We start from the raw sequence: 22,358 nt of genomic DNA, 5'->3' as shown, positions 1-22,358 counted from the left end.
GTGACTGCACACAGGTGACTGCATACAGGTGACTGCATACAGGTGACTGCACACAGGTGACTGCATACAGGTGACTCCATACAGGTGACTGCATACAGGTGACTGCACACAGGTGACTCCATACAGGTGACTCCACACAGGTGACTCCACACAGGTGACTCCATACAGGTGACTCCATACAGGTGACTGCACACAGGTGACTGCATACAGGTGACTCCATACAGGTGACTGCATACAGGTGACTGCATACAGGTGACTGCATACAGGTGACTGCATACAGGTGACTCCATACAGGTGACTCCATACAGGTGACTGCACACTGGTGACTCCACAAAGGTGACTCCATACAGGTGACTCCATAAAGGTGACTGCATACAGGTGACTGCATACAGGTGACTCCATACAGGTGACTGCATACAGGTGACTCCATACAGGTGACTGCATACAGGGGACTCCATACACAGGTGACTGCATACAGGTGACTGCACACAGGTGACTGCATACAGGTGACTGCACACAGGTGACTCCATACAGGTGACTGCACACAGGTGATAGCACACAGGTGACTGCACACAGGTGACTGCACACAGGTGACTGCACACAGGTGACTCCACACAGGTGACTGTATGCAGGTGACTGCATACAGGTGACTGCATACAGGTGACTGCATACAGGTGACTGCACACTGGTGACTGCATACAGGTGACTGCACACAGGTGACTGCACACAGGTGACTGCACACAGGTGACTCCATACAGGTGACTCCACACAGGTGACTCCACACAGGTGACTCCATACAGGTGACTGCACACAGGTGACTGCATACAGGTGACTCCATACAGGTGAATGCATACACGTGACTGCATACAGGTGACTGCATACAGGTGACTGCATACAGGTGACTGCACACAGGTGACTGCACACAGGTGACTGCACACTGGTGACTGCACACAGGTGACTGCATACAGGTGACTGCACACAGGTGACTGCACACTGGTGACTGCACACAGGTGACTCCATACAGGTGACTGCATACAGGTGACTGCATACAGGTGACTGCATACAGGTGACTCCATACAGGTGACTCCATACAGGTGACTGCACACTGGTGACTCCACAAAGGTGACTCCATACAGGTGACTCCATAAAGGTGACTGCATACAGGTGACTGCATACAGGTGACTCCATACAGGTGACTGCATACAGGTGACTCCATACAGGTGACTGCATACAGGGGACTGCATACAGGGGACTCCATACACAGGTGACTCCATACAGGTGACTGCATACAGGGGACTCCATACACAGGTGACTGCATACAGGTGACTGCACACAGGTGACTGCATACAGGTGACTGCACACAGGTGACTCCATACAGGTGACTGCACACAGGTGATAGCACAAAGGTGACTGCACACAGGTGACTGCACACAGGTGACTGCATACAGGTGACTGCACACAGGTGACTCCACACAGGTGACTGTATGCAGGTGACTGCATACAGGTGACTGCATACAGGTGACTGCACACTGGTGACTGCATACAGGTGACTGCACACAGGTGACTGCACACAGGTGACTGCACACAGGTGACTCCATACAGGTGACTCCACACAGGTGACTCCACACAGGTGACTCCATACAGGTGACTCCATACAGGTGACTGCATACACGTGACTGCATACAGGTGACTGCATACAGGTGACTGCATACAGGTGACTGCACACAGGTGACTGCACACAGGTGACTGCACACAGGTGACTGCACACTGGTGACTGCACACAGGTGACTGCATACAGGTGACTGCATACAGGTGACTGCATACAGGTGACTCCATACAGGTGACTCCATACAGGTGACTGCACACAGGTGACTGCACACAGGTGATTGCATACAGGTGACTGCACACAGGTGACTGCACACAGGTGACTGCACACAGGTGATTGCATACAGGTGACTGCACACAGGTGACTGCACACAGGTCACTGCACACAGGTGACTCCATACAGGTGACTCCACACAGGTGACTCCACACAGGTGACTCCACACAGGTGACTCCACACAGGTGACTCCATACAGGTGACTCCATACAGGTGACTCCATACAGGTGACACCATACAGGTGACTCCATACAGGTGACACCATACAGGTGACTCCACACAGGTGACTCCATACAGGTGACTCCATACAGGTGACACCATACAGGTGACTCCACACAGGTGACTCCATACACGTGACTGCATACAGGTGACTCCATACAGGTGACTGCACACAGGTGACTGCATACAGGTGACTGCATACAGGTGACTGCATACAGGTGACTCCATACAGGTGACTGCATACAGGTGACTGCACACTGGTGACTGCATACAGGTGACTGCACACAGGTGACTGCACACAGGTGACTGCACACAGGTGACTCCATACAGGTGACTCCACACAGGTGACTCCACACAGGTGACTCCATACAGGTGACTGCACACAGGTGACTGCATACAGGTGACTCCATACAGGTGAATGCATACACGTGACTGCATACAGGTGACTGCATACAGGTGACTGCATACAGGTGACTGCACACAGGTGACTCCACACAGGTGACTGTATGCAGGTGACTGCATACAGGTGACTGCATACAGGTGACTGCACACTGGTGACTGCATACAGGTGACTGCACACAGGTGACTGCACACAGGTGACTGCACACAGGTGACTCCATACAGGTGACTCCACACAGGTGACTCCACACAGGTGACTCCATACAGGTGACTCCATACAGGTGACTGCATACACGTGACTGCATACAGGTGACTGCATACAGGTGACTGCATACAGGTGACTGCACACAGGTGACTGCACACAGGTGACTGCACACAGGTGACTGCACACTGGTGACTGCACACAGGTGACTGCATACAGGTGACTGCATACAGGTGACTGCATACAGGTGACTCCATACAGGTGACTCCATACAGGTGACTGCACACAGGTGACTGCACACAGGTGATTGCATACAGGTGACTGCACACAGGTGACTGCACACAGGTGACTGCACACAGGTGATTGCATACAGGTGACTGCACACAGGTGACTGCACACAGGTCACTGCACACAGGTGACTCCATACAGGTGACTCCACACAGGTGACTCCACACAGGTGACTCCACACAGGTGACTCCACACAGGTGACTCCATACAGGTGACTCCATACAGGTGACTCCATACAGGTGACACCATACAGGTGACTCCATACAGGTGACACCATACAGGTGACTCCACACAGGTGACTCCATACAGGTGACTCCATACAGGTGACACCATACAGGTGACTCCACACAGGTGACTCCATACACGTGACTGCATACAGGTGACTCCATACAGGTGACTGCATACAGGTGACTGCATACAGGTGACTCCATACAGGTGACTGCATACAGGTGACTGCACACTGGTGACTGCAAACAGGTGACTGCACACAGGTGACTGCACACAGGTGACTGCACACAGGTGACTCCATACAGGTGACTCCACACAGGTGACTCCACACAGGTGACTCCATACAGGTGACTGCACACAGGTGACTGCATACAGGTGACTCCATACAGGTGAATGCATACACGTGACTGCATACAGGTGACTGCATACAGGTGACTGCACACAGGTGACTGCACACAGGTGACTGCACACTGGTGACTGCACACAGGTGACTGCATACAGGTGACTGCACACAGGTGACTGCATACAGGTGACTCCATACAGGTGACTGCATACAGGTGACTGCATACAGGTGACTGCATACAGGTGACTCCATACAGGTGACTCCATACAGGTGACTGCACACTGGTGACTCCACAAAGGTGACTCCATACAGGTGACTCCATAAAGGTGACTGCATACAGGTGACTGCATACAGGTGACTCCATACAGGTGACTGCATACAGGTGACTCCATACAGGTGACTGCATACAGGGGACTGCATACAGGGGACTCCATACACAGGTGACTGCATACAGGTGACTGCACACAGGTGACTGCATACAGGTGACTGAACACAGGTGACTCCATACAGGTGACTGCACACAGGTGATAGCACACAGGTGACTGCACACAGGTGACTGCATACAGGTGACTGCACACAGGTGACTCCACACAGGTGACTGTATGCAGGTGACTGCATACAGGTGACTGCACACAGGTGACTGCACACAGGTGATTGCATACAGGTGACTGCACACAGGTCACTGCACACAGGTCACTGCACACAGGTGACTCCATACAGGTGACTCCACACAGATGACTCCACACAGGTGACTCCATACAGGTGACTCCACACAGGTGACTCCATACAGGTGACTCCATACAGGTGACACCATACAGGTGACTCCACACAGGTGACTCCATACAGGTGACTCCATACAGGTGACTCCATACAGGTGACACCATACAGGTGACTCCACACAGGTGACTCCATACACGTGACTGCATACAGGTGACTGCACACAGGTGACTGCATACAGGTGACTCCATACAGGTGACTGCATACAGGTGACTCCATACAGGTGACTCCACACAGGTGACTCCATACAGGTGACTCCATACAGGTGACTCCATACAGGTGACTGCATACAGGTGACTCCATACAGGTGACTGCACACAGGTGACTCCATACAGGTGACTGCACACAGGTGACTCCATACAGGTGACTCCACACAGGTGACTCCATACAGGTGACTCCATACAGGTGACTCCATACAGGTGACTCCAAACAGGTGACTCCAAACAGGTGACTGCATACAGGTGACTCCATACAGGTGACTGCATACAGGTGACTCCATACACGTGACTGCATACAGGTGACTGCATACAGGTGACTGCATACAGGTGACTGCACACTGGTGACTGCACACTGGTGACTGCACACAGGTGACTGCACACAGGTGACTGCACACAGGTGACTCCATACAGGTGACTGCACACAGGTGACTGCATACAGGTGACTGCATACAGGTGACTGCACACAGGTGACTGCACACAGGTGACTGCATACAGGTGACTGCACACAGGTGACTGCATACAGGTGACTCCATACAGGTGACTGCATACAGGTGACTGCACACAGGTGACTCCATACAGGTGACTCCATACAGGTGACTCCACACAGGTGACTCCACACAGGTGACTCCATACAGGTGACTCCACACAGGTGACTCCATACAGGTGACTCCATACAGGTGACTCCATACAGGTGACACCATACAGGTGACTCCACACAGGTGACTCCATACAGGTGATTCCATACAGGTGACTCCATACAGGTGACACCATACAGGTGACTCCACACAGGTGACTCCATACACGTGACTGCATACAGGTGACTCCATACAGGTGACTGCACACAGGTGACTGCATACAGGTGACTGCATACAGGTGACTGCATACAGGTGACTGCATACAGGTGACTCCATACAGGTGACTCCACACAGGTGACTCCACACAGGTGACTCCATAAAGGTGACTGCATACAGGTGACTGCACACAGGTGACTGCACACAGGTGACTGCACACAGGTGACTCCATACAGGTGACTGCATACAGGTGACTGCACACAGGTGACTCCATACAGGTGACTCCACATATGTGACTCCACACAGGTGACTCCACACAGGTGACTGCACACAGGTGACTCCATACAGGTGACTGCACACAGGTGACTGCATACAGGTGACTCCATACAGGTGACTGCATACAGGTGACTGCATACAGGTGACTGCATACAGGTGACTCCATACAGGTGACTCCATACAGGTGACTGCACACTGGTGACTCCACAAAGGTTACTCCATACAGGTGACTCCATAAAGGTGACTGCATACAGGTGACTGCATACAGGTGACTCCATACAGGTGACTGCATACAGGGGACTCCATACACAGGTGACTGCATACAGGTGACTGCACACAGGTGACTGCATACAGGTGACTGCACACAGGTGACTCCATACAGGTGACTGCACACAGGTGATAGCACACAGGTGACTGCACACAGGTGACTGCATACAGGTGACTGCACACAGGTGACTCCACACAGGTGACTGTATGCACGTGACTGCATACAGGTGACTGCATACAGGTGACGTCACACTGGTGACTGCATACAGGTGACTGCACACAGGTGACTGCACACAGGTGACTCCATACAGGTGACTCCACACAGGTGACTCCACACAGGTGACTCCATACAGGTGACTGCACACAGGTGACTGCATACAGGTGACTCCATACAGGTGACTGCATACACGTGACTGCATACAGGTGACTGCATACAGGTGACTGCATACAGGTGACTGCACACAGGTGACTGCACACAGGTGACTGCACACTGGTGACTGCACACAGGTGACTGCATACAGGTGACTGCATACAGGTGACTGCATACAGGTGACTCCATACAGGTGACTCCATACAGGTGACTGCACACAGGTGACTGCACACAGGTGATTGCATACAGGTGACTGCACACAGGTGACTGCACACAGGTGACTGCACACAGGTGACTGCACACAGGTGATTGCATACAGGTGACTGCACACAGGTGACTGCACACAGGTCACTGCACACAGGTGACTCCATACAGGTGACTCCACACAGATGACTCCACACAGGTGACTCCATACAGGTGACTCCACACAGGTGACTCCATACAGGTGACTCCATACAGGTGACTCCATACAGGTGACACCATACAGGTGACTCCACACAGGTGACTCCATACAGGTGACTCCATACAGGTGACTCCATACAGGTGACACCATACAGGTGACTCCACACAGGTGACTCCATACACGTGACTGCATACAGGTGACTGCATACAGGTGACTCCATACAGGTGACTGCATACAGGTGACTCCATACAGGTGACTCCACACAGGTGACTCCACACAGGTGACTCCATACAGGTGACTCCATACAGGTGACTCCATAAAGGTGACTGCATACAGGTGACTGCATACAGGTGACTCCATACAGGTGACTGCACACAGGTGACTCCATACAGGTGACTCCACACAGGTGACTCCATACAGGTGACTCCATACAGGTGACTCCATACAGGTGACTCCAAACAGGTGACTCCAAACAGGTGACTGCATACAGGTGACTCCATACAGGTGACTCCATACAGGTGACTGCATACAGGTGACTCCATACACGTGACTGCACACTGGTGACTGCACACTGGTGACTGCACACAGGTGACTGCACACAGGTGACTGCACACAGGTGACTCCATACAGGTGACTCCACACAGGTGACTCCACACAGGTGACTCCATACAGGTGACTGCACACAGGTGACTGCATACAGGTGACTGCATACAGGTGACTGCATACAGGTGACTGCACACAGGTGACTGCATACAGGTGACTGCACACAGGTGACTGCATACAGGTGACTCCATACAGGTGACTGCATACAGGTGACTGCATACAGGTGACTCCCTACATGTGACTCCATACAGGTGACTGCACACTGGTGACTCCACAAAGGTGACTCCATACAGGTGACTCCATAAAGGTGACTGCATACAGGTGACTGCATACAGGTGACTGCATACAGGTGACTGCATACAGGTGACTCCATACAGGTGACTCCATACAGGTGACTGCATACAGGGGACTCCATACACAGGTGACTGCATACAGGTGACTCCATGCAGGTGACTCCATGCAGGTGACTGCACACAGGTGACTGCACACAGGTGACTGCACACAGGTGACTGCATACAGGTGACTCTATACAGGTGACTGCATACACGTGACTGCATACAGGTGACTGCATACAGTTGACTGCACACAGGTGACTCCACACAGGTGACTCCATACAGGTGACTCCATACAGGTGACTCCACACAGGTGATTGCACACAGGTGACTCCATACAGGTGACTCCACACAGGTGACTCCATACAGGTGACTCCACACAGGTGACTCCATACAGGTGACTCCATACAGGTGACTCCATACAGGTGACTCCACACAGGTGACTCCACACAGGTGACTCCATACAGGTGACTCCACACAGGTGACTCCATACACGTGACTGCATACAGGTGACTGCATACAGGTGACTGCACACTGGTGACTCCACACAGGTGACTGCACACAGGTGACTGCACACAGGTGACTCCATACAGGTGACTCCACACAGGTGACTCCACACAGGTGACTGCACACAGGTGACTGCATACAGGTGACTGCACACAGGTGACTCCATACAGGTGACTCCACACAGGTGACTCCATACAGGTGACTCCATACAGGTGACTCCACACAGGTGACTCCACACAGGTGACTCCACACAGGTGACTCCATACAGGTGACTCCACACAGGTGACTCCACACAGGTGACTCCATACAGGTGACTCCATACAGGTGACTCCATACAGGTGACTGCACACAGGTGACTCCATACAGGTGACTCCACACAGGTGACTCCATACAGGTGACTCCACACAGGTGACTCCACACAGGTGACTCCATAAAGGTGACTGCATACAGGTGACTGCATACAGGTGACTCCATACAGGTGACTGCATACAGGTGACTCCATACAGGTGACTGCATACAGGGGACTCCATACACAGGTGACTGCATACAGGTGACTGCACACAGGTGACTGCATACAGGTGACTGCACACAGGTGACTCCATACAGGTGACTGCACACAGGTGATAGCACACAGGTGACTGCACACAGGTGACTGCATACAGGTGACTGCACACAGGTGACTCCACACAGGTGACTGTATGCACGTGACTGCATACAGGTGACTGCATACAGGTGACTGCACACTGGTGACTGCATACAGGTGACTGCACACAGGTGACTGCACACAGGTGACTCCATACAGGTGACTCCACACAGGTGACTCCACACAGGTGACTCCATACAGGTGACTGCACACAGGTGACTGCATACAGGTGACTGCACACAGGTGACTGCATACAGGTGACTCCATACAGGTGACTGCATACAGGTGACTGCACACAGGTGACTCCATACAGGTGACTCCATACAGGTGACTCCACACAGGTGACTCCACACAGGTGACTCCATACAGGTGACTCCACACAGGTGACTCCATACAGGTGACTCCATACAGGTGACTCCATACAGGTGACACCATACAGGTGACTCCACACAGGTGACTCCATACAGGTGATTCCATACAGGTGACTCCATACAGGTGACACCATACAGGTGACTCCACACAGGTGACTCCATACACGTGACTGCATACAGGTGACTCCATACAGGTGACTGCACACAGGTGACTGCATACAGGTGACTGCATACAGGTGACTGCATACAGGTGACTGCATACAGGTGACTCCATACAGGTGACTCCACACAGGTGACTCCACACAGGTGACTCCATAAAGGTGACTGCATACAGGTGACTGCATACAGGTGACTCCGTACAGGTGACTGCACACAGGTGACTGCACACAGGTGACTCCATACAGGTGACTGCATACAGGTGACTGCACACAGGTGACTCCATACAGGTGACTCCACACATGTGACTCCACACAGGTGACTCCACACAGGTGACTGCACACAGGTGACTCCATACAGGTGACTGCACACAGGTGACTGCATACAGGTGACTCCATACAGGTGACTGCATACAGGTGACTGCATACAGGTGACTGCATACAGGTGACTCCATACAGGTGACTCCATACAGGTGACTGCACACTGGTGACTCCACAAAGGTGACTCCATACAGGTGACTCCATAAAGGTGACTGCATACAGGTGACTGCATACAGGTGACTCCATACAGGTGACTGCATACAGGTGACTCCATACAGGTGACTGCATACAGGGGACTCCATACACAGGTGACTGCATACAGGTGACTGCACACAGGTGACTGCATACAGGTGACTGCACACAGGTGACTCCATACAGGTGACTGCACACAGGTGATAGCACACAGGTGACTGCACACAGGTGACTGCATACAGGTGACTGCACACAGGTGACTCCACACAGGTGACTGTATGCACGTGACTGCATACAGGTGACTGCATACAGGTGACTGCACACTGGTGACTGCATACAGGTGACTGCACACAGGTGACTGCACACAGGTGACTCCATACAGGTGACTCCACACAGGTGACTCCACACAGGTGACTCCATACAGGTGACTGCACACAGGTGACTGCATACAGGTGACTCCATACAGGTGACTGCATACACGTGACTGCATACAGGTGACTGCATACAGGTGACTGCATACAGGTGACTGCACACAGGTGACTGCACACAGGTGACTGCACACTGGTGACTGCACACAGGTGACTGCATACAGGTGACTGCATACAGGTGACTGCATACAGGTGACTCCATACAGGTGACTCCATACAGGTGACTGCACACAGGTGACTGAACACAGGTGATTGCATACAGGTGACTGCACACAGGTGACTGCACACAGGTGACTGCACACAGGTGACTGCACACAGGTGATTGCATACAGGTGACTGCACACAGGTGACTGCACACAGGTCACTGCACACAGGTGACTCCATACAGGTGACTCCACACAGATGACTCCACACAGGTGACTCCATACAGGTGACTCCACACAGGTGACTTCATACAGGTGACTCCATACAGGTGACTCCATACAGGTGACACCATACAGGTGACTCCACACAGGTGACTCCATACAGGTGACTCCATACAGGTGACTCCATACAGGTGACACCATACAGGTGACTCCACACAGGTGACTCCATACACGTGACTGCATACAGGTGACTGCACACAGGTGACTGCATACAGGTGACTCCATACAGGTGACTGCATACAGGTGACTCCATACAGGTGACTCCACACAGGTGACTCCACACAGGTGACTCCATACAGGTGACTCCATACAGGTGACTCCATAAAGGTGACTGCATACAGGTGACTGCATACAGGTGACTCCATACAGGTGACTGCACATAGGTGACTCCATACAGGTGACTCCACACAGGTGACTCCATACAGGTGACTCCATACAGGTGACTCCATACAGGTGACTCCAAACAGGTGACTCCAAACAGGTGACTGCATACAGGTGACTCCATACAGGTGACTCCATACAGGTGACTGCATACAGGTGACTCCATACACGTGACTGCATACAGGTGACTGCATACAGGTGACTGCATACAGGTGACTGCACACTGGTGACTGCACACTGGTGACTGCACACAGGTGACTGCACACAGGTGACTGCACACAGGTGACTCCATACAGGTGACTCCACACAGGTGACTCCACACAGGTGACTCCATACAGGTGACTGCACACAGGTGACTGCATACAGGTGACTGCATACAGGTGACTGCACACAGGTGACTGCACACAGGTGACTGCATACAGGTGACTGCACACAGGTGACTGCATACAGGTGACTCCATACAGGTGACTGCATACAGGTGACTGCATACAGGTGACTCCATACATGTGACTCCATACAGGTGACTGCACACTGGTGACTCCACAAAGGTGACTCCATACAGGTGACTCCATAAAGGTGACTGCATACAGGTGACTGCATACAGGTGACTGCATACAGGTGACTGCATACAGGTGACTCCATACAGGTGACTGCATACAGGGGACTCCATACACAGGTGACTGCATACAGGTGACTCCATGCAGGTGACTCCATGCAGGTGACTGCACACAGGTGACTGCACACAGGTGACTGCACACAGGTGACTGCATACAGGTGACTCTATACAGGTGACTGCATACACGTGACTGCATACAGGTGACTGCATACAGTTGACTGCACACAGGTGACTCCACACAGGTGACTCCATACAGGTGACTCCACACAGGTGATTGCACACAGGTGACTCCATACAGGTGACTCCACACAGGTGACTCCATACAGGTGACTCCACACAGGTGACTCCATACAGGTGACTCCATACAGGTGACTCCATACAGGTGACTCCACACAGGTGACTCCACACAGGTGACTCCATACAGGTGACTCCACACAGGTGACTCCATACACGTGACTGCATACAGGTGACTGCATACAGGTGACTGCACACTGGTGACTCCACACAGGTGACTGCACACAGGTGACTGCACACAGGTGACTCCATACAGGTGACTCCACACAGGTGACTCCACACAGGTGACTGCACACAGGTGACTGCATACAGGTGACTGCACACAGGTGACTGCACACAGGTGACTCCATACAGGTGACTCCACACAGGTGACTCCATACAGGTGACTCCATACAGGTGACTCCACACAGGTGACTCCACACAGGTGACTGCACACAGGTGACTCCATACAGGTGACTCCACACAGGTGACCCCACACAGGTGACTCCATACAGGTGACTCCATACAGGTGACTCCATACAGGTGACTGCACACAGGTGACTCCATACAGGTGACTCCACACAGGTGACTCCACACAGGTGACTCCATACAGGTGACTCCACACAGGTGACTCCACACAGGTGACTCCATACAGGTGACTGCACACAGGTGACTGCATACAGGTGACTGCATACAGGTGACTGCATACAGGTGACTGCACACAGGTGACTGCACACAGGTGACTGCACACTGGTGACTGCACACAGGTGACTGCATACAGGTGACTGCATACAGGTGACTCCATACAGGTGACTCCATACAGGTGACTCCATACAGGTGACTGCACACAGGTGACTGCACACAGGTGATTGCATACAGGTGACTGCACACAGGTGACTGCACACAGGTGATTGCATACAGGTGACTGCACACAGGTGACTGCACACAGGTCATTGCACACAGGTGACTCCATACAGGTGACTCCACACAGGTGACTCCACACAGGTGACTCCATACAGGTGACTCCACACAGGTGACTCCATACAGGTGACTCCATACAGGTGACACCATACAGGTGACTCCACACAGGTGACTCCATACAGGTGACTCCATACAGGTGACACCATACAGGTGACTCCACACAGGTGACTCCACACAGGTGACTCCATACAGGTGACTGCATACAGGGGACTCCATACACAGGTGACTGCATACAGGTGACTGCACACAGGTGACTGCATACAGGTGACTGCACACAGGTGACTCCATACAGGTGACTGCACACAGGTGATAGCACACAGGTGACTGCACACAGGTGACTGCATACAGGTGACTGCACACAGGTGACTCCACGCAGGTGACTGTATGCAGGTGACTCCATGCAGGTGACTCCATGCAGGTGACTGCACACAGGTGACTGCACACAGGTGACTGCACACAGGTGACTGCATACAGGTGACTCTATACAGGTGACTGCATACACGTGACTGCATACAGGTGACTGCATACAGTTGACTGCACACAGGTGACTCCACACAGGTGACTCCATACAGGTGACTCCATACAGGTGACTCCACACAGGTGACTGCACACAGGTGACTCCATACAGGTGACTCCACACAGGTGACTCCATACAGGTGACTCCATACAGGTGACTCCACACAGGTGACTCCATACAGGTGACTCCATAAAGGTGACTCTATACAGGTGACTCCATACAGGTGACTCCATACAGGTGACTCCACACAGGTGACTCCACACAGGTGACTCCATACAGGTGACTCCACACAGGTGACTGCACACAGGTGACTGCACACAGGTGACTCCATACAGGTGACTCCACACAGGTGACTCCACACAGGTGACTGCACACAGGTGACTGCATACAGGTGACTGCACACAGGTGACTCCATATAGGTGACTCCACACAGGTGACTCCATACAGGTGACTCCATACAGGTGACTCCACACAGGTGACTCCACACAGGTGACTCCACACAGGTGACTCCACACAGGTGACTCCACACAGGTGACTCCACACAGGTGACTGCACACAGGTGACTCCATACAGGTGACTCCACACAGGTGACTCCACACAGGTGACTCCATACAAGTGACTCCACACAGGTGACTCCACACAGGTGACTCCATACAGGTGACTGCACACAGGTGACTGCATACACGTGACTGCATACACGTGACTGCATACAGGTGACTGCATACAGGTGACTGCACACAGGTGACTGCACACAGGTGACTGCACACTGGTGACTGCACACAGGTGACTGCATACAGGTGACTGCACACAGGTGACTGCACACAGGTGATTGCATACAGGTGACTGCACACAGGTGACTGCACACAGGTCACTGCACACAGGTGACTCCATACAGGTGACTCCACACAGGTGACTCCACACAGGTGACTCCATACAGGTGACTCCACACAGGTGACTCCATACAGGTGACTCCATACAGGTGACACCATACAGGTGACTCCACACAGGTGACTCCATACAGGTGACTCCATACAGGTGACACCATACAGGTGACTCCACACAGGTGACTCCATACACGTGACTGCATACAGGTGACTCCATACAGGTGACTCCATACAGGTGACTCCATACAGGTGACTGCACACAGGTGACTGCACACAGGTGATTGCATACAGGTGACTGCACACAGGTGACTGCACACAGGTGACTGCACACAGGTGACTGCACACAGGTGATTGCATACAGGTGACTGCACACAGGTGACTGCACACAGGTCACTGCACACAGGTGACTCCATACAGGTGACTCCACACAGATGACTCCACACAGGTGACTCCATACAGGTGACTCCACACAGGTGACTTCATACAGGTGACTCCATACAGGTGACTCCATACAGGTGACACCATACAGGTGACTCCACACAGGTGACTCCATACAGGTGACTCCATACAGGTGACTCCATACAGGTGACACCATACAGGTGACTCCACACAGGTGACTCCATACACGTGACTGCATACAGGTGACTGCACACAGGTGACTGCATACAGGTGACTCCATACAGGTGACTGCATACAGGTGACTCCATACAGGTGACTCCACACAGGTGACTCCACACAGGTGACTCCATACAGGTGACTCCATAAAGGTGACTGCATACAGGTGACTGCATACAGGTGACTCCATACAGGTGACTGCACACAGGTGACTCCATACAGGTGACTCCATACAGGTGACTCCAAACAGGTGACTCCATACACGTGACTGCATACAGGTGACTGCACACAGGTGACTGCATACAGGTGACTCCATACAGGTGACTGCATACAGGTGACTCCATACAGGTGACTCCACACAGGTGACTCCACACAGGTGACTCCATACAGGTGACTCCATAAAGGTGACTGCATACAGGTGACTGCATACAGGTGACTCCATACAGGTGACTGCACACAGGTGACTCCATACAGGTGACTCCACACAGGTGACTCCATACAGGTGACTCCATACAGGTGACTCCATACAGGTGACTCCAAACAGGTGACTCCAAACAGGTGACTGCATACAGGTGACTCCATACAGGTGACTCCATACAGGTGACTCCATACAGGTGACTGCATACAGGTGACTCCATACACGTGACTGCATACAGGTGACTGCATACAGGTGACTGCATACAGGTGACTCCATACAGGTGACTGCATACAGGTGACTCCATACACGTGACTGCATACAGGTGACTGCATACAGGTGACTGCACACAGGTGACTGCACACAGGTGACTCCATACAGGTGACTCCACACAGGTGACTCCACACAGGTGACTGCACACAGGTGACTCCATACAGGTGACTCCACACAGGTGACTCCACACAGGTGACTGCACACAGGTGACTGCACACAGGTGACTGCACACAGGTGACTCCATACAGGTGACTCCATACAGGTGACTCCATACAGGTGACTGCATACAGGTGACTCCATACAGGTGACTGCATACAGGTGACTGCATACAGGTGACTGCATACAGGTGACTGCACACAGGTGACTGCACACAGGTGACTCCACACAGGTGACTGTATGCAGGTGACTGTATGCAGGTGACTCCATGCAGGTGACTGCACACAGGTGACTGCACACAGGTGACTCCAAACAGGTGACTTCACACAGGTGACTGCATACAGGTGACTGCATACAGGTGACTCTATACAGGTTACTGCATACAGGGGACTCCATACACAGGTGACTCCATACAGGTGACTCCAAACAGGTGACTGCATACAGGTGACTCCATACAGGTGACTGCATACAGGTGACTCCATACAGGTGACTGCATACAGGTGACTGCACACAGGTGACTGCATACAGGTGACTGCATACAGGTGACTGCACACAGGTGACTGCATACAGGTGACTGCATACAGGTGACTCCATACAGGTGACTGCATACAGGTGACTGCACACACGTGACTGCACACAGGTGACTCCACACAGGTGACTCCACACAGGTGACTCCACACAGGTGACTCCATACAGGTGACTGCACACAGGTGACTCCATACAGGTGACTGCACACAGGTGACTGCATACAGGTGACTCCATACAGGTGACTGCATACAGGTGACTGCATACAGGTGACTGCATACAGGTGACTGCATACAGGTGACTCCATACAGGTGACTCCATACAGGTCACTGCACACTGGTGACTCCACAAAGGTGACTCCATACAGGTGACTCCATAAAGGTGACTGCATACAGGTGACTGCATACAGGTGACTCCATACAGGTGACTGCATACAGGTGACTCCATACAGGTGACTGCATACAGGGGACTCCATACAGGTGACTGCATACAGGGGACTCCATACACAGGTGACTGCATACAGGTGACTGCACACAGGTGACTGCATACAGGTGACTGCACACAGGTGACTCCATACAGGTGACTGCACACAGATGATAGCACACAGGTGACTGCACACAGGTGACTGCATACAGGTGACTGCACACAGGTGACTCCACACAGGTGACTGCACACAGGTGACTCCATACAGGTGACTCCACACAGGTGACTCCACACAGGTGACTCCATACAGGTGACTGCACACAGGTGACTGCATACAGGTGACTCCATACAGGTGACTGCATACACGTGACTGCATACAGGTGACTGCATACAGGTGACTGCATACAGGTGACTGCACACAGGTGACTGCACACAGGTGACTGCACACAGGTGACTGCACACTGGTGACTGCACACAGGTGACTGCATACAGGTGACTGCATACAGGTGACTGCATACAGGTGACTCCATACAGGTGACTCCATACAGGTGACTGCATACACGTGACTGCATACAGGTGACTGCATACAGGTGACTGCACACAGGTGACTGCACACAGGTGACTGCACACAGGTGACTGCACACTGGTGACTGCACACAGGTGACTGCATACAGGTGACTGCATACAGGTGACTGCATACAGGTGACTCCATACAGGTGACTCCATACAGGTGACTGCACACAGGTGATTGCACACAGGTGACTGCACACAGGTGACTGCACACAGGTGACTGCACACAGGTGATTGCACACAGGTGACTGCACACAGGTGACTGCACACAGGTGACTCCATACAGGTGACTCCACACAGATGACTCCACACAGGTGACTCCATACAGGTGACTCCATACAGGTGACACCATACAGGTGACTCCACACAGGTGACTCCACACAGGTGACTCCATACAGGTGACTCCATACAGGTGACACCATACAGGTGACTCCACACAGGTGACTCCACACAGGTGACTCCATACAGGTGACTCCATACAGGTGACACCATACAGGTGACTCCACACAGGTGACTCCATACACGTGACTGCATACAGGTGACTGCACACAGGTGACTGCATACAGGTGACTCCACACAGGTGACTCCATACACGTGACTGCATACAGGTGACTGCACACAGGTGACTGCATACAGGTGACTCCATACAGGTGACTGCATACAGGTGACTCCATACAGGTGACTCCACACAGGTGACTCCATACAGGTGACTCCATACAGGTGACTCCATAAAGGTGACTGCATACAGGTGACTGCATACAGGTGACTCCATACAGGTGACTGCACACAGGTGACTCCATACAGGTGACTCCACACAGGTGACTCCATACAGGTGACTCCACACAGGTGACTCCATACAGGTGACTCCATACAGGTGACTCCATACAGGTGACTCCAAACAGGTGACTCCAAACAGGTGACTGCATACAGGTGACTCCATACAGGTGACTGCATACAGGTGACTCCATACACGTGACTGCATACAGGTGACTGCATACAGGTGACTGCATACAGGTGACTGCACACTGGTGACTGCACACTGGTGACTGCACACAGGTGACTGCACACAGGTGACTGCACACAGGTGACTCCATACAGGTGACTCCACACAGGTGACTCCACACAGGTGACTCCATACAGGTGACTGCACACAGGTGACTCCATACAGGTGACTGCACACAGGTGACTGCATACAGGTGACTCCATACAGGTGACTGCATACAGGTGACTGCACACAGGTGACTGCATACAGGTGACTGCATACAGGTGACTGCACACAGGTGACTGCATACAGGTGACTCCATACAGGTGACTGCATACAGGTGACTGCACACAGGTGACTCCATACAGGTGACTCCACACAGGTGACTCCACACAGGTGACTCCATACAGGTGACTGCACACAGGTGACTCCATACAGGTGACTGCACACAGGTGACTGCATACAGGTGACTCCATACAGGTGACTGCATACAGGTGACTGCATACAGGTGACTCCATACATGTGACTCCATACAGGTGACTGCACACTGGTGACTCCACAAAGGTGACTCCATACAGGTGACTCCATAAAGGTGACTGCATACAGGTGACTGCATACAGGTGACTCCATACAGGTGACTGCATACAGGTGACTCCATACAGGTGACTGCATACAGGGGACTCCATACACAGGTGACTGCATACAGGTGACTGCACACAGGTGACTGCATACAGGTGACTGCACACAGGTGACTCCATACAGGTGACTGCACACAGGTGACTCCACACAGGTGACTCCATACAGGTGACTGCACACAGGTGACTCCATACAGGTGACTGCACACAGGTGACTGCATACAGGTGACTCCATACAGGTGACTGCATACAGGTGACTGCATACAGGTGACTGCATACAGGTGACTGCATACAGGTGACTCCATACATGTGACTCCATACAGGTGACTGCACACTGGTGACTCCACAAAGGTGACTCCATACAGGTGACTCCATAAAGGTGACTGCATACAGGTGACTGCATACAGGTGACTCCATACAGGTGACTGCATACAGTTGACTGCACACAGGTGACTCCACACAGGTGACTCCATACAGGTGACTCCATACAGGTGACTCCACACAGGTGATTGCACACAGGTGACTCCATACAGGTGACTCCACACAGGTGACTCCATACAGGTGACTCCACACAGGTGACTCCATACAGGTGACTCCATACAGGTGACTCCATACAGGTGACTCCACACAGGTGACTCCACACAGGTGACTCCATACAGGTGACTCCACACAGGTGACTCCATACACGTGACTGCATACAGGTGACTGCATACAGGTGACTGCACACTGGTGACTCCACACAGGTGACTGCACACAGGTGACTGCACACAGGTGACTCCATACAGGTGACTCCACACAGGTGACTCCACACAGGTGACTGCACACAGGTGACTGCATACAGGTGACTGCACACAGGTGACTGCACACAGGTGACTCCATACAGGTGACTCCACACAGGTGACTCCATACAGGTGACTCCATACAGGTGACTCCACACAGGTGACCCCACACAGGTGACTCCATACAGGTGACTCCATACAGGTGACTCCATACAGGTGACTGCACACAGGTGACTCCATACAGGTGACTCCACACAGGTGACTCCACACAGGTGACTCCACACAGGTGACTCCACACAGGTGACTCCACACAGGTGACTCCATACAGGTGACTGCACACAGGTGACTGCATACAGGTGACTGCATACAGGTGACTCCATACAGGTGACTCCATACAGGTGACTCCATACAGGTGACTGCACACAGGTGACTGCACACAGGTGATTGCACACAGGTGACTGCACACAGGTGACTGCACACAGGTCACTGCACACAGGTGACTCCATACAGGTGACTCCACACAGGTGACTCCACACAGGTGACTCCATACAGGTGACTCCACACAGGTGACTCCATACAGGTGACTCCATACAGGTGACACCATACAGGTGACTCCACACAGGTGACTCCACACAGGTGACTCCATACAGGTGACACCATACAGGTGACTCCACACAGGTGACTCCATACAGGTGACTGCATACAGGGGACTCCATACACAGGTGACTGCATACAGGTGACTGCACACAGGTGACTGCACACAGGTGACTGCACACAGGTGACTCCATACAGGTGACTGCACACAGGTGATAGCACACAGGTGACTGCACACAGGTGACTGCATACAGGTGACTGCACACAGGTGACTCCACGCAGGTGACTGTATGCAGGTGACTCCATGCAGGTGACTCCATGCAGGTGACTGCACACAGGTGACTGCACACAGGTGACTGCACACAGGTGACTGCATACAGGTGACTCTATACAGGTGACTGCATACACGTGACTGCATACAGGTGACTGCATACAGTTGACTGCACACAGGTGACTCCACACAGGTGACTCCATACAGGTGACTCCATACAGGTGACTCCACACAGGTGACTGCACACAGGTGACTCCATACAGGTGACTCCACACAGGTGACTCCATACAGGTGACTCCATACAGGTGACTCCACACAGGTGACTCCATACAGGTGACTCCATAAAGGTGACTCTATACAGGTGACTCCATACAGGTGACTCCATACAGGTGACTCCACACAGGTGACTCCACACAGGTGACTCCATACAGGTGACTCCACACAGGTGACTGCACACAGGTGACTGCACACAGGTGACTCCATACAGGTGACTCCACACAGGTGACTCCACACAGGTGACTGCACACAGGTGACTGCATACAGGTGACTGCACACAGGTGACTCCATACAGGTGACTCCACACAGGTGACTCCACACAGGTGACTCCATACAGGTGACTCCATACAGGTGACTCCACACAGGTGACTCCACACAGGTGACTCCACACAGGTGACTCCACACAGGTGACTCCACACAGGTGACTCCATACAGGTGACTCCACACAGGTGACTGCACACAGGTGACTCCATACAGGTGACTCCACACAGGTGACTCCACACAGGTGACTCCATACAGGTGACTCCACACAGGTGACTCCACACAGGTGACTCCATACAGGTGACTGCACACAGGTGACTGCATACAGGTGACTGCATACACGTGACTGCATACAGGTGACTGCATACAGGTGACTGCACACAGGTGACTGCACACAGGTGACTGCACACTGGTGACTGCACACAGGTGACTGCATACAGGTGACTGCACACAGGTGACTGCACACAGGTGATTGCATACAGGTGACTGCACACAGGTGACTGCACACAGGTCACTGCACACAGGTGACTCCATACAGGTGACTCCACACAGGTGACTCCACACAGGTGACTCCATACAGGTGACTCCACACAGGTGACTCCATACAGGTGACTCCATACAGGTGACACCATACAGGTGACTCCACACAGGTGACTCCATACAGGTGACTCCATACAGGTGACACCACACAGGTGACTCCACACAGGTGACTCCATACACGTGACTGCATACAGGTGACTCCATACAGGTGACTCCATACAGGTGACTCCATACAGGTGACTGCATACAGGTAGTAACCTAGAGGAACTACCCATTTTTGTGTGACCACAAAATGGTTTATGATAACAAATGTCAGTGTTTAACGCTCAAGAACATAAACAGTTCATGTGGATGGTTACATTACCAAGGAGGTTACTCACTATGTCAAGACAACCAACAAAAAAAACGACAATACCTGCAAGTGAACCATAATGCTCCTATTATTATTCAAAAAAATGAAAATTCTCTTTGATAGACTTTTGTCAACTAAACAAAGAAGAAAACAGAATACAAAGCAGTCTGTCAATTACTTCGGGAAATTCCCGTTTTCCCAAAATCCAATTGAAAAGTCCCAGAGACAATCTTTCACAGTCTGCTCCTGAGCTGAAGTAGACAAAAATATATTAGGATAATCCGTTCAAAAATCAATCCATCAAAAAAATGAAGTTCCAATCTTCACAAGGTACCATGACTTGAAAATATGTACACATCAAAAACAATAAGGGTCGTTCTAACCGCTTCCAGGCGTCATACA

The 22,358-nt window shown here is 52.2% G+C and overlaps 1 protein-coding gene across 21 annotated transcripts in view; it reads left to right on the top strand.

Moving 5' to 3' along the window:
- The window catches only part of ctc1 (CTS telomere maintenance complex component 1), a 125,711-nt gene that overhangs the window by 74,888 nt on the left and 28,465 nt on the right, over nucleotides 1-22,358 (top strand). The window lies entirely within an intron of this gene.

This window comes from Oryzias latipes, chromosome 18 (assembly GCF_053564925.1).
Source record: "Oryzias latipes strain Hd-rR chromosome 18, Olatipes_Hd-rR_3.1".
In the NCBI taxonomy this organism is placed as follows: Eukaryota; Metazoa; Chordata; class Actinopteri; order Beloniformes; family Adrianichthyidae; genus Oryzias; species Oryzias latipes.
This window is presented reverse-complemented; position numbering and strand designations above follow the sequence as displayed.